Raw genomic sequence first — 9,076 nt, 5'->3', positions numbered from 1 at the left:
GTCTCTCTCAGACCAGCAAATCTGGGTTTTTTTTATGAATTTGAATTTTGTTCTACATTTTTTTTCCCTACTCTAACCAGGACCTTATGCTGTGATCCTTGTCAGAGTGTTGGGTAGTGGTAGCCGGGCACCATTTAGTTCTTCTGGTCTCAGGCTGATGGAGGCTGTGGTTTCCTTGGACTAATTATTTCCTAAGTCTTTGGTTTTCTTCGCTCCCCTTTGCTCTGGATGGAAAGAGACTAGCATTTGTATCTTAGATGTCCACTTGCAAGCTTTTAAGACCCCAGGCACTACTCACCAAAGTAGAATGTAAACCCTCTCTTTACGAACTATGTTTTACCAATTGACCTAGATATCCCCCAGGCCTGGGGTAATGTTTTGATGGAAGCCACCAGCTGACCTGTGTCCTTCTAACAAGAAGTGCGCTGCTCAGTAAGCCCCTGGAATAAATAAAAAGCTAGATGTGTGGATAAAAAAATTGAGGGACAAGAATTTCAGTTTGGAAAATAACCCTTCACTTTCAGAAGAGCTCAGCGTAAGACTCTTGCTCTTCTCTCAGAGATCATTTGTTTCTGCCCTACACCAAAATGACTCTCACCCTGTAAGAAGGAGATCACAGAGATAACCTACTCATGGACCAAATGCTGATGTTCCTTAGGCAAGTTTGGGGGATAAATGAGAAAAGACTTTTTTTGAGGCAGTAGGACTGATGTTTACTGGGGACTCAGCAGGTACCAGGTCCTGGTCTTGTTTCTATATCCAGTCCTCACTAGAGCCCCACATGAAAGCTGGCACCACTCTTACATCACAAATGAGGGGCCCTAGACTCAGGGAGGTCATGTGGCCTCCCTAAGTTCACAGTCCTGGTAAGTGCTGGAGCTGGGATGTGAACCCAGATCCACCTCACTCAGAAGCCAGAGGCCCTGAAGTAACTTCAAAGGGCTGAAGCTGGGCACATGGGAAGGTGGTGATGTCCCCACTTGGAATGTGTATGGGGGAAGGTTTGGAGGGGCAGCTAATGGTCAGTTTTAGACACAGAGAAACTCAGCCTTCTGCTCACGGGATGGAGGACTTCCCTGATAGGCGTCTTTAGGGCTGACATGAACAACTGTGCAGGCTGAGCACTGCAAAATGGTGCCCCACACAGGAGGGGCCCATTCCCATCATCTGTCCCTGTCCAAAAAACCAAACCAAACCCACTGCCATCGAGTCAAATCCAACTTATAGCGACCCTAAAGGACAGAGTAGAATTACCCCATAGGATTTCCAAGGAGTGCATGGCAGATTCAAACTGCCGACCTTTTGGTTAGCAGCTGTAGCTCTTAACCACTACACCACCAGGGTTTCCCTGTCCCTGTCAGGGATTCTAAATTGGAAAAGAGACTTTGATTTTATAGGAAGGTGCTGTGGGGTTGGGTAGAGACAGAAGTCAGCCATACCTAGAAGCAATATCTTTGATGTGGTGAAAAAATGAGAAATTGTTCACTACAGATGATCTGGTAAGCAAGGTAAGCACCATGCTTACCTTGCCTATTGGATACTCTGCCCCTGGGACACTGAGAGTGTTTCCTGGAGTGGTATTCGTTGTGAAAGCACAGGAGTATATCAGACTTTAAGCAGATCCAGGCCATAAAATCTGGCTTTACAAAACAGATTATTGGGCATGTAGAGGGAACCATTCAGTACATAAGAACTGTTCACAGGGGTTTGTTTCCATTTGTAGTAATACTTTCAATGAATTTCCAAATGAGTTTCAAGTATTATTATCAATAACAATCTTTATCGAATGCTCATTCTACTAGACATGCAAATACATTGGCGGCCATGGTTCCCAGCACATACCCTGTCTGCATGGCCATGGCCTGTTGGACCAGGCATGTATACCTGACCCTCGGGTGGCCAGTGCACAGTTGGTCAACAGTTTTTGACAGGTCCAAGCAGCACCAGTGTGGTGCCCCCTTCTTTTCTAAGATACCTGCACTGGGATGCCCCTGGGCCCCAAAGCCAAATGCCTGTGGCATAGTGGAGGGTGTCACAGTGGCTGTGATGGGCCTATGCAGGCTGCAAGCTTAGGAGTCAGTAGAAGCTGAGGCAGAAAGCTGTGTTTAGAAAGAGTGCAGGGTGAGGATCCCAGCAGAAAAGGCAAGTGACTTGCTCAAGGTCACTTAGCTAGTAAGAAAAGCGGCAAAGCCAGCATAAGCATCCTGGATGTCCACGGCCAGAGACACTCTGCTGGGGTACCTTGCAATGAGAAGTAAAAGTCATTCAACAATAGGCTTTTATTCATCATAGTGAGAGTTCAGCTCTGTTCCACTCACTGCAGGGTGGGGCGGGGCTGACTTCCAGACCCGCATCCTGCTGGCTCCCCGAGAGCCCTTGAGCAAGTCGCTTCCTCCTCTGAGCCTAGCTTTTGCCATGTGCAAGTGGAGGGGTTGGAGGGCTCCTCGAGCCCTTCTTATTTTACCCTGGGGCGGGGGCGAGGGGAGGCCTCCGGTGCTCTGGAGAACTGCTCTTCTATCGCTGAGCATCCACCACCCGCGGCGGCCGCAAGCAATGGCACCAGTGGCCAGCAGGGGGCGCTCCTGCAGAAGGCTGGCCGCCACGGTCGCCCTCAACCCGGTCCGCCTGGCCTGGCTATCAAGACAAGAAGGTCCTCCCTTCTCCCTCCCTCCCAGGCGTTCTGGACCTTCGTCTTCCCGCGCTGCTCTTCCAAACTCCACATTCTGGGATTTGCTGGCTAGCAGGCTCCTGGAATACAGGTTCTTGGCTTAGCCACTCCCCTCTCTGTGCCTCAGTTTCCCCATGTGCAAGCTATAGTTTGAGGAAGACGAGAGTTATTGGGTAGGAGACACTTACAGTCTCAGGCTGAGGTAGATATGCTTCCTCTTTACACCTCACTATCCTTCCCAGAGGAGCCCTGGTGGCACAACAGTTACCACTCAGCTAAGGTTGGTGGTTCCCACCCACCCAGAGGCTCTGCAGAAGAAAGACCTGAATACCTAGTTCCAGAAAGATTACAGCCTGGAGAACTCTATGAGTTAGTTCTACTCTGTCACCTAGGGTTACTGTGAGTCAGAACCAACTCGACGGCATCCAACAACAACGGCTTGGTTTCCAGGTCAGGGTTGCTGCTCCTCCTTCACGAGCCTCCTTCCACCACCAGGGTTACAATTTGCTTTAAACTTTTCTTCAAAGTTCTTTTGTACAAAGGTAGAAATAATTTCTGAATCTAACACGGCACCAGGCATGGTGAGTGATGCTCAAAATGTAGTTGCAGAATATTTTTAAAAATCATCCTGACAGAGGCTGTGAGAAAGTCAGACGTAAGCTGCCTCTTCTGAATCACGCTGGAAGGTGTCCTCATTCATCCTCACTTTTCTCACCACTATTCTTTGAGGACGACAGTCCAGTCAAGGAGTGTTAGGTCCATTTTATGGATGAGGAAACCGAGATCACAGAGTAAGTCAGTGGCAACCTTAGGCTAGGACCCAGGGTTTTCTCCATCTCACTACAGCGGCCCCAGCCTGTTGTAGACAGCGACCTCTATGGGAGACATGTGATATTACAGCCCAGTCATTGACTGAATGCTCAGCCTTGAGGAGGAAGGTGGGCACATCCTGGGTGTTAAACACAGAGATGGAGAAACTGGAGTAGACTTTGACATTGGAGCTTGGGGTAGGGGTAAAAATGAGAGTCCAGAGTCAGAAACACAGAGTTGCAAGGCTCAGCAAGTCTCAAAAGGCATTTGCTCTTCTAATGCCCCAACACCCTTTTAACCTTCTCACTTCAAACTTGAACTCAGTATAGCAAAGGAATACTCTATAAGGTCATCCCTTAGAATTATAATGACAACCAGTGGGAGAACCTGGCTTCTTTTCAAACATTTACATGGCAAATTTGGATGGCCTGTGTCCATTCGGTAAAGTGAGGAAAGAAAGACTGGGAAAAAAAAATCACTCTGCAAGATCCAGCTCAAATATCACTGCGTCTCAGTATTGTCTTCTCTGGAACAGTGAGTTGACTGTCCTCTTGCCTGGGTTCCCTTCTCAATTGGTACTTTCATCTCTTTACTGCAGCACAGTGATTAAACACATTGCCTCTGGTGCCAGCTCCCTGGGTTCTAATGCCAGCTCCAAGCTTACTAGTTAGCCAGTCACTCTGTTCCTCAGTTTCCTCATCTGTAAAATGTCATGAGGATTAAATGAATTATTATCCCTATAGGAGTTCAAACAATGCCTGGCACATACAAAATCCATTGGCTTTGACTCATACTGACAGGGCAGGGTTTGAAGCCACCAACAAGTCAGGTCTGACCTGTCCAGTATTCATTCATTCATTCATTTACCCAGATATTTAATGACTTCGCTATGGCCGAACCTCACTATGGGAGGAGGTACCCCCCCATCAAAAAAAAAAAAACAAAAACCATTGCTGTTGAGTCAATTCCAACTCATAGTGACCCTATAGGATAGAGTAGAACTGCCCCATAGGGTTTCCAAGGAAAGCCTGGTAGATTCAAACTGCTGACCTTTTGGTTAGCAGCCGTAGCTCTTAACCACTACGCTACCAAATTCTCCACAGGAGGAGGTATAGGATGTAAAAGAAACAGGGAACAGTGTCCCAGTACTCATGAAATCTACAGCCTACACATAGTAGGGGTGCCTAACACCCTCCATACTCAAGGACAGTGTGCATCAGCATAGTCAGTGGCACAAAATAAAGTGGTACCAATAAAGTCTCTAGAGCCAAAGTGGTGGGTAAGCAGAGCCAGGAGTGGTCATTCAGGGCAGGCTTCCAGGAGGGGGTGGCACACCATAGTGGGAAACCTGCTGGAATTGGCAATGAGAGAAACATGGATGCGTGGGGGGGAAGCACCCTCTGCATTCAGCCTTCCTTGGCTAAACTCAAAGATGCTGGTTTATCCAGGGGCTGGAGAGGACCCCAGGCAGACAAGGGGAAAAGGAGGATCAAGCAACCTTCTATAACATAACCTCCACTGTTCTGGAGCAAGGGGGTAGGGGGAGTGAGGAGTAGAGGCGAGGAGCCCTGAATAGGAATTGATGGATCCAGCAAGCTCTGACAATTCTAGAGGGAAGACAGGGGCCCTTCCTACAGGAGAGATGGGTCAGAACTTTTTCCCCACCCCTTCCAAGTATCTTTCCAGTCAATGGTTAGTCCTACCATTAGAAATTTATTCTTGTGTATTTATCCCCCTCCCCTTTTAAGTAGTTTTTTCCATTACTAATGTTAAACATGCTTGTAATACAAAATTTTAAAAATAGAAAGAAGATAAAAACGTTTTTTACTCATACTCTCATTCTTCAAGACGCTTGCTGTTGATATTTTGGTGTATTTTTCTACCATCTTTTTTCTTTGTTTTTAAGTAGAGCTGTGAGTCTCCTGCATGTGGGAACCTGTAGACCACTTTCTCCACTTAGCTTTAGTCTTACTTCAGCCTCACGTTCCAGAAACATTGAATCCCCAACCACCCAGCCAGTGAGTTCTGTGACCTTGAGGAAGTTCCTCATCTTTCTGGACTTTAGTGTTCTCATCTGTAAAATGGGGACAGCGATGCCCATTGTGTTCCTCACCAATAACCAATTGCAGTCAAGTCAGTTCTGACTCATGAACCTGTATATGTGTCAGGGTAGAACTGTGCTCCACAGGGTTTTTGATGGCTGATTTTTCAGAAGTAGATTGCCAGGCCTTTCTTCTGAGGCATCTCTGGGTAGACCGAACTGTCAACTTTCTGGTTGACAATTGAGCATGTTAACTGCCCCACCCAAATAACATAAGTGAGAGTGTTGCAAGTACAAGTGCAGTGAAACGTGAGGTGTCAGGACTAGTGGGAGCGATCAGAACTGACGAGTCACGATGAGGCCATAGCAAAGACCACAGGGAGGGAGAGGTAAACGAACCCACACCAGTCTTGTCTGGGCCTTCAGGAGCACCTGCACCTTGGGCCCATGGGCAGCCCGGCTGCTGTCTTCCCTCAGAGTTCCTGGGGCATCCCACCCCCACTTCCAGTTAGATCCAGACCCTGTTTCCATCCACTGCAGCCAGGAGGGTGACTAGAGGGAGATATCCAGCCTAGAATTCCTCATTTCCACTCCCTCATGGCCTGGGGGTGAGCTCTGAGGGTCAGGCTCTGCTGGCCTGGCCTACGCTCAGCTGAGGCTTGAAGCCTGGGGGCATAAAGGGCTAAAAGGGAATGGTTGCTAAGGGTGTGCAGGGCACTGGGTTTTGGGGAGAGTGGCCTGCCTGGGCAGGGGAGAGAGGTCTGGAGGTGAATCTGATGCAGCCATGGAAAGCCTTTTTTTGTTTTGACCTCCAAACTATGTGTGTGTGTGTGTGTGTGCGTGTGTATGTGTGTGCAGGGGGAGGGGGAGGGGAGGCCTCCATCCCTGAGACTGGCTGCCTTAGGCTGCTTCATGGAGACAGGTAGCTGCCTGTGGATGTCTAAGAATGCTTCTCTCACATGCCTGTGTGAACGTGTGCTTCCACGGAGCAGCTGTGGGTCTGCCTGAGAATTCAGACACACAAGGCAGGGGTAGTCTGTGTGTTACTGAATGCCTGGGCTTGTGTTGTAGAATGTCAACGTGTATGCCTGTGTGTGTGTGAGACTGAGGATGTGTCTGAGAATGGGAGGGGGCTTCTGTGAGCGTGCACTGTGTTGGTGTGAAACTTTATGTCTCCGCAGCCCCATAAAAAGGCCACCGACCAAGATTAGAAGCTGGTGATAACATGTTTCCTGAGCGCCTACTATATGCCTGCGCCAGGCTCTGGAGATACAGAGGTAAGTAAAGGTCAGGCCCTGCCCTTGAGGCACTCACAGGGCAGGGAGGGGTGGTGGGAGAGACACAAACAACTGTGGGACAAGTCTTTTAGTCTGAAGCCGGCCCCCAGGTGTTTCCTCAGGGACCCACAATACTACAGTTGCGGAGACAACCTGTTTTCACCGCCATCTCCCCATCCAGACTATGACCCCTCAAGGGTCAGCACTTGGGATGTACCTGGTGCTCCGTAGTAAAGGTGTATAATGCAAAGACACCTGCCAGACAGGCTGTGCCTGGGCAAGCCCTCAGTCTGTGAGGCCAATCATGAGCCACAGCCCAGGGTGACAGCTTGGGCTCTAGAGTCTGGGCTGGAACTGGGCTCAATGCCTCCTCCTCTACTTACAGCTGGGTCACTCCGCACCAGCTTCTTAAGCTCTTCGTGACTCAGTTTTCTCATCTGTACAATGGGGGCAATGATCATTCCCACCTCCCAGTGGGTGTGGGCTTCAGTGAGGCCATGTGCCAGGCCAGGTACACACTGAGCTGAGCTTCGTATCCAGGAGATGCTGCTGGATTATTATTATTCTTATCAGCAACAAGGAGCGGTCCACGGGCACTTCTGTGAGGCCCTGTTGACCAAGAAGGTGGAGGCAGAATTCCGAAGCCTCTATGAGCAAGCTGGGAGTCTCCCCTGCAGGCAGAAACCCATCATGGTTCTAACATCAGAAGCAAGAAGCCCAAGGGTGGGGTCCTCTTCATTGGCCGGTGGGAGCTCAAGAACATCCATCCAAATATTTTCTGTGTGTTTCTCACTGTCCACCTATTCATGTTTCTATTGAATCGTCCGTGCTGCTTCCTCCAGTTTCTTTGCATCACAGGCTTTGCAACTGTCAGATGTCAACATATCACTTTTACGAAATGGTGAAAATGTGTCCCTTTTGGGGAATGTGTTTCCCTGTGCCCCCCACGTTCTCCAGGCATGTATATGCTTGTGTGTGTGTGTGTGTGTGTGTGTGCACGCGCGCGCTGTGGCCGTGAGGAGAGGAGGGGCAGCCTGCCCTCCTCACGTGCCCACATTCAGGTGCCAATTGGATGTGGCTGAGGCCTGCTGGGGGCTTTCAGTGACCTGGTCCCCTTCTGTTCCTCCTCTCTGACTTCCTCCCATGGTCCAGCTCAGGCCCCTCACCCTCTGAGCCCTGTTGAGCCTAGTTCAAGGTCTTGCCAGGGGTGTGCTGGAGCTGGTTTGAACTGGCTTGCAGAGCTGACCATGGGCTCTTTCTAACTCCAGCCATCAGTGACAGCACCACCTCTGGTAGCTTGAAGTTGGCCATAGAGGGAATATTTACAGCTCAAAAACACCAAACCCATTGCCATCGAGTTGATTCCGACTCATAGCGACCCTGTAGGACAGAGTCTGGTCCTAGGGTTTCCAGGAAGCAGCTGGTGGATTTGAACTACACATCTTTTGGTGAGCCGCTGAGCATTTAGCCACTGCCCCACCAGGGATCCTATCTACAGCACAGAAATCCGCCAATGATACAAGTCAGGCCCTTCCCCCAGAACCAGTTGTAAACATTTCCCAGCACACCACTGGTCCTGACTGCAGTTATAAAAGCAAGCTGATATTGAGCGCCAGGTATCTGCTGGGCTTTTGGCATCACTCTTACCTGTACAAGAAACCAATGGGATATTTGTCATCATTTCCATTGTATATTTGTTGTTGTTGTGTACCGCCGAGTCAATTTTCAACTCATAGTGACCCTGTGTAGAACTGCCCCATGTGACACTGCCCCCCCTAGGATTTTCTGGGCTGTAATCTTTACAGAAGCAGACAACCAGTCTTTCTCCTGAGGAGCTGCTGGGTGGGTTCGAACTGCCGACCTTTCGGTTAGCAGCCGAGCTCTTAACTGTTGTGCCACCAGGGCTCCTTTCATATCTAGCGTTCAGCGACTTACATGATTTGACTCCAGGTCTATGCCCACCACGCTCGGCCATGTGACCTCAATAAATAGAACCACTGGGTTTGGGAGGAGGGGAAGAGCTGTTAAAGATCAGGCCTAACATCAGAGCTGCCATCTTCCCACCACATTGCCCCGCCCCCATCGCTCTACGTCCCCAGCAAAGCCAAGGTCACTGTCACCTGATGTTCCACATGCATGGCCGATTTGGGGGAAATTTTACAAGCATGGCTTGACATTCATTGCAAGTTATATTTTGTTTTGCTTGATTTGACCCAGGGTTTGAGACTCTCACTGGGGTCATTTGTCATACTCTCCCTCCTAGACTGGTACCACTCACTC

This window comes from Elephas maximus, chromosome 19, assembly GCF_024166365.1.
Source record: "Elephas maximus indicus isolate mEleMax1 chromosome 19, mEleMax1 primary haplotype, whole genome shotgun sequence".
NCBI lineage: Eukaryota > Metazoa > Chordata > Mammalia > Proboscidea > Elephantidae > Elephas > Elephas maximus.
This window is presented reverse-complemented; position numbering follows the sequence as displayed.